The sequence below is a fragment of the Lactuca virosa genome, chromosome 8 (assembly GCF_052849685.1).
Source record: "Lactuca virosa cultivar CGN04683 chromosome 8, Lactuca_virosa_CGN04683_v6, whole genome shotgun sequence".
NCBI lineage: Eukaryota > Viridiplantae > Streptophyta > Magnoliopsida > Asterales > Asteraceae > Lactuca > Lactuca virosa.
Window position 1 is genome coordinate 63,664,302 of NC_136433.1, and position 6,975 is coordinate 63,671,276.

The following is a 6,975-nucleotide window of genomic DNA, read 5'->3' on the forward strand; positions in this document are numbered from 1 at the left end:
GAGAGAGAGAGAGGTGGGACCCCTTGTATATTACATTTTATTTATTTATTTATTTATTTTAAAAAAAGTAATACAAAACCTCATAAATGGTCCTTGGGTAGTGAAATGACAAAAATACCCCTTACTTAACGGCTAAATGGTAACGGAGTGAGCCGGAAGGACCAAATGTTAAAATTTTTGAAACCACAGGGACCATCTATGAGGTTTTTTGAACTTAGGGATTAAACTTGATATTTTCGAAAACCACAGGGACCATTTTTGAAGTTTTGTCTATACAAAATGCCTAGTCTCTTGTGGTTTTTCCCAACAAGGGTTTCCACCTATTCTTTCTCGAACCGCATAAGTGGAAAAATGATGATAAAACCAAATACCTCAAATTCCACCGGATAAGAAACTTTAAACTTAAGTTTTATGTAAGCACCTAAAAAAAACTTCTAAAGTATTCTGAGTACACTCATACATTGATATCTTACTCAAATAAGGCTTTCTCTGAAGTATTAAAAGAAGTAAAAATCTTCAAATTGAATGGCATGCAACTTAAATGTCTTTTGACAAAAAATTGTTAGCAACCCAAATACCTTATGGTATCAAATACGCCAAAATACATGATGGTATCAAATGTGTCAAAATGGCTTTGCGGCATTTAATGCTAGAACAAGCCACGATCTCGAATTGATTTTCTTCAAAGAACAAGTGATACGAGCACAGGATCCAACACTCCTAAAATTGGAAGCCTCTAAAAGTAGTACTTGTGTCTTTGAGGGGACTTTTTTCCCTTTTGCCCAATGTACCAAAATGATTGGACCGACTATAAAAAGTATGTAGCTTCCAAACATTGATGATCATTCAAAGGTGGTCTGACATGAACAACGTCCATAATAAGCAAAAGATGGGACAAATGGACCAAAACTCCAATAGACTTCATTATTTAATGAAATCCCATGGATTAAAGTTGATTCAAAAACTCCATCTCCTCCAAAATAATCAATTTGTCTCTTGCTTCTAAAAGCATGGAATGCATTATCACAATCAACTTAAGTTGTTAAAGTTCTCATCTTATCATAGGGAAAACCTTGTGTCACAACCCAAAAATGAAATACTATACTTCATAGAAGACATAGAAGAAACTCAATATAACAAGTTGTAGGTTTAGGATGAAAATCGATTTATGGAAGCAAGTTCAGGATAAAATCGATTTATGGATACATAAAGGGATGAAATCCGATTAGGACTTAGGGAAGTCCATGAATGAATCGATTAAAGGGGAGGCAATTATAAGATGAAAGAGTAAGATTAAATTCGATTAGAAAAACCATTGTGACCGGTTTAGGAAATACCGATCATGGTTAATGGTTTTTAGGACAGAATGTATTGATATTGTTTCTTATAAATGACGATAAACACAAGAAGAAAAATAAGAACGCTGAGAACACAAAATATAAATGGAAAGCCATAGTAGGAAAAAAAATCATGAGGTACAAGTATCAAGGTTCTTACTTGTAGGGCCGACTCTATGTAGAGTTTTTCTAAGCTAGGGCTTAAGGCCCCCAATTCTAAGGGGCCTCATATTCTCCAAAGTCCAAAAGTCTAGTCCATTAAAACATCAAATCTAGTAACCACAAAATAAATTAAGTGGAAGAATAAAAAAACTATAAATTACTTCTTTCAATTAGAATATATTTATATCATTGAGTTATCTAGTCCTAAATACCATAAATTATTGACAGTGAATGATGGGTTTTAGTAACAAGTTTGCTATGTACTTTTTATATTAGGTGTTATAAGAATCATATATAACTTTTTATCAAATTCTTGTTTATTTAGGTTATTACAATAGGAAAAATTCTTTATCTTATACTGAAATTGTCATTGAAGAAATCATAAAGAGTGAACTTGTATGTGAATATAATTGAAGAGTACAATTAAACCAAAGGGCCCCAAAAATTTGGTTTGCTTAGTGCCTCGAAACTGGTTGAGTCGCTCATGCTTACTTGACAATAGGAGAATGGAGAAGAGCAAAAACTAATTATTTATTTTAAAGACTAAAATGTTTATATTTATAATGCAGTGTACAAAAATCCTAATAAAAATCGGATGACTTCTAAACTCATAGTAATAATAATAATAAAATAATGACATAAGAATAGCAAACTTGATAACTACGTAATTAATTCTCATGAAAGATGGAAATCGGCTCACTCATACAACGGTAGAAATTCCACAACTCACATTCTACAACGGTAGAAATCTTGAAGACAAGAGAGCAATTAGGGCTAGCGGCGCAGCTTGTTGCCCGTTTGCTTTCGATCGATATGTATTAAACTATTATAATTAATATGTATCTTTTAGTTTTTATCGTATTTCATTTTTATTGCACATCACGTCAGAAATGTCCACAACTCACATTCTAAAAAATATTTTTCGGGATTTGATATCTCCAAATATCTACTAATTCTACCTACAAAAAGACGTTCGTTATACCCTAACACTCATTCTATGATATCATATATATTTTTTTTATTTAAAATGTATGGACAGATTGTGTTTTCTTCGTTGACTTTAATTATTAATTCAAAAATATTGTATGATGACACAAATGTTACCTTCATCGTGCCAAGTCTCGTGGACTTGTTATTTGGTTCAACAAACTTTGATATCATTAAATATAGCAATGGTGCCACTTGGAAACTTAACGTTAACCCATATCCAACCTTCCATGAACCCACTCACGTTGACCATATCCAAACCAATAATTCATTTATTCCCATTAATTTTGACTATATATACACCCCATCTTGAACCATCTAAACTACACTTATAACTTAATTATATACATCTCTTTTTTCGCCACAAATACATGGATTTATATTCGGGTTCTTCAAGTTCGGTTGATGCAGAAGACAATGCGTTTTATCAAGAACTCATGCGACAGATATTGATGCTTACAGATGAAGATGATGATGACACATGTATGTATACGAAGGGTGTGGCGGTGATACGGCGGAGACCGGTGGTTTATGGTGGTGTTGAATCAAAGCCGGTGGCTAGGAACTACTGTAGTTGGTCGGAGACCGTAAGAAGTCCAGTCCCTAGTTGGATGGAAAATTTGTGGGCTAACGGTGGTGGTGGCACTGTAGTTTTCATACCTAATGGTGTTGCCGCCTACGGTGGTGGTGGAAAGAAGTCCTGTAGGAGAAGGTATAATAATAAAGCAAGGAAGAATAATGATAGAGGAAGAATGTTTTCAGTTGCCGGACAAAAGATGCATGGTTGAGTATAGAAAATTAGAAAGAGTTCATTTTTCGATTATTGACGTTATATATAAGATTAATAGATTTTTTTATGTTAAATAATTTCTAGTACAAGGGCCTTCGAATGATGTCTATATATGGTGTACCCATTCTTTTTTTAATGGAATATACTGGCTAATATTTATTTATGTCATTTTTTGGGCTTGATTTTAATTTGTGAACTTCATATGTGACAAGGTCGTAAATAAGTTGGGGAATGTTTTATAGGGTAACTATTATCAAGTGTTCTAAGGTTTGATTGTATCTGTCCATATGTTTGATTAGAAAACCGTCACACGGCAACCTTATCACTCCTTCATCCAAGCCAACCTTAGAAGACATCCCCACACCCTTCTTCCCTTCCCCTTCAATGAAAACTTGCATAGGATCAGATCACTCCACCCCTTTCATTTTCTATTGATTTTGAAGCATTAGGTTTTGAGATGTTAGGTTTATAACTACCTCATGTTCCTGGTTTCCCTGTCGGTGAAACAATCACATGGAAGTAGTTAATCTAAACAATCACAAGCAAGCCCGGCCTAGACGATGGGCGATAGGAGCGACCGCCTAAGACTCATCATTCCAAGGGGCCCAAAAAATTTGGGCTATGTAATATTAATATGTAAACATCAATCTATTTTTACGAAAAAAGAAAAAGTAATTGTGTCTTTAAGCCCGAATTTGATACATTAGTGGAAACACAAATAAACAACATCAGGCGTACAATTATCGTTGTTCATAAAAAAGGTGGGTAGGTACAACCAAAATTTGGGAAATCAAATCGATGAAAAGTAAATTGACGACCTATGGAGGGATCAAGCAATAATAGAATGGATTAGTCGAATATGTCTTTTCAATTCATATGTCTTAACAATTAGAATCTCATTGCATACACAATCTTATTAACGATTCTTATCACTATAGCATCCAAAGAGATAAATTTTTAAAAGTTGAAGTATTATAGAATTACTTAAGGTCATCGATGTGACAATAAATGTTGAATGTTTTGACTACTTTATGTATGGATAAATATATGTTAGACAAGATTGATCTTGGTATAATTTTTTTAGAACGAAAAAGAAAATCGGCTTCCTTGTATTCGAAATCCTGACCAATCGGATAAAAGGCAGACGGTTATTATGATAATTTGAAATAGCTTTGAGAATATCTTTGTTTGAATGGACATGATCTGTAGCACCGGTATCCATAATCCACCCGTTGTTTCCTGAATCATTTAATGAGAATGTACTAAACATTTGAGGCAAAGAGGTTGCTTAATCTTCAAAATTCTACCAATTTCGTTGTTGTTGGCCTGTTGCGGAAAAGAGCTAGAGGTGCTTGACTAATTCGCATTGGAGTGGACTTGAGGAGGTGTTGAGTTGGGTCGGTAAGTGTGTTGTCAAAAAGGAGGAGCACCAAGTAGGCTGGCTGAAGGAAGCCAGTATTGAGCCTATTGTTGTGGACCGAATGTAACATCTTGATTTCCAGGTATTTTCAAATTTGATCCTTGATTTGAGTTTGGTTTGCAAATTTAGTCCCAAGGGACATTTTCGTAATTTTTGGGAAGGGCTCTCGTACGCTGGGCATACGTTTCGTATGTTGGGCGTACGTGGCCAGGGTGAAAACCCTAAATTTTAGGGTCTGGACCCTATTTAAACATCATTATAGCCCCATACACTCCCTTATCTTCAGCCTTCATCCCTATCTTGAAACCCTAAAGTGTGTGAGTGTGTTTTGAAGCTTGGAGGGCCATTTTAGTGCTCCTGGTGGTGAAGGAGGAACCTAGAAGTTGTGGTGTTTCACTCAAGGCTTTGGATCCAGCAACTACTCTCTCTTGTGCATCTTCTAGAGGTATAAAGCTCCAACCTTGATGCATATTTCATTAAGATCTACTTTAGCTTAAAGTTGGCACCTTTTTGTCCTAAATCTTGATCCTTATGAGTATGGAGCACCCAAGATGTTTGAGTTGTCCTTTCAGATGTTATAGGGTGTGTTAAGCCATAAAAATATGATCTTGGGCATTAGTTCCTTCCCATGCATGATCTAGGTTGTCTTAATAGGTCAAGAGGCTAGGGTTTTTAGGGATAAGGTCTTATTAGCCATGCAAAACCATAAAGTTGGAAACTTTATGGTTAAGAACACTTTTTAGGGTCTAGATCTGGATTTTGGACGTAAGTGCTTAAGGATTAAATAACTTAATGGATTGAGTGAGTGACAGCCACGAACATTGGGTGTACCAAAGGGTATGTTACACGTTCAAGGTTAGCCCTTCGACATTTGGTCAAGCAAGCAGTACGCTTCGCGTACGATTTGGGAACGTCCAGCGTACTCACCAAGTTAACTCGGTTGACTCGGTTGACTTTGGCCTGGATTTTGACCACGGTTTGACCTAGGGGTATTTTAGGTATTTTAACATATATTCTGAGTTTTGGCTACTATTTTTGTAAAGGTGACTGGTAGAGTTGGTTTCGGAGCAACGTGCTATTTTCGTTTTCTCATTTGTCTGTGAGGTGAGTTTTATCACTGTATACATGGGTCGAAGGCACTAATGTCGGCCCATTATTTTGGTTATATAGAATGCTAGTTGTTATGTGATGTATACTTGTTTGTATGAACAGGTTGAAATATACCCCAGGGGCGGGGCCCACTATGGCATGTCGGGTTGAAATATACCCTAGGGCGGGGCCCACTATGCCATGTTCGGGTTGAAAAAAACCCCAGGTCGGGGCCCATATTTTTTTATTGAGTTGAAATACACCCCATGGCAGGGCCCATATTCGTATGTTTGGCATGTGGTACTTTGGGGGAACTCACTAAGTTTTGTGCTTACATTTATGTTTCTGGTTTCAGGTACTTCCGATACTAAAGGGAAGGACCCTACGTGATGGCACAACATCCTCCCCTCATGTTTTTCTGCACTTTTATGGATATTATTACTCTGATGATTGATATTGTGTATTGTGAATGTTTGGAATAGGTTGATGTTTGGAATTGTTGGTTTTAAAAATGAAAAATTTTATCGTTGTTTTGGGATGTTACACCGAAAATAACCTACCACTATGCCAAAAAAGAACCAACCATAATGGGCCCAAATCATTGACGGGGATGTTGTTGACCACCAGTTGGCGGGGCAAAATACACTTATCCATATTGTGGTTGTTGGTCCGGCTTTCGGCGTCACTGCTTTTGCTAGTATGGCAAAAGCAACAACTTTGGTTCCGATTCGATTCTCTATGGTTGGTACCAGTGGTGTGAAGAACAATGGGAGAGGAGGCATGCTCTTGGTGATAGGTGACCAAAGTGGCATAAGATTGAAGAAGAGTTTGTTCCTCAAGAGTGGTGATGTTGCGGGTTTCCAAAAAGGTTGGAATGGGAGTTCGACGTCATACAATACTAGCAACATGTTGAAATTTGGAAAAAAGACCGTTGATGGAATGCATGTGTAGTTTTTTTTAGTACCTTGGAGCCAATGTTTTCTAGTTTATCGGACAAGGTCTTGATCTTAAGAAGTAAGCCAACGCGGAGAGGTATCCCATTGTGATGTTACGCAATTCTTTTTCCAATTACATTGCCCGAGAATACTTGTTTGATTGAAAAAGGTTTTCAAGGTTAACCCAGAGATCCCTAGCGAATTAGTTATCCTTCCAAATCATGTTGAGAAGGTTTTGAGAAATAGTTCCAAATA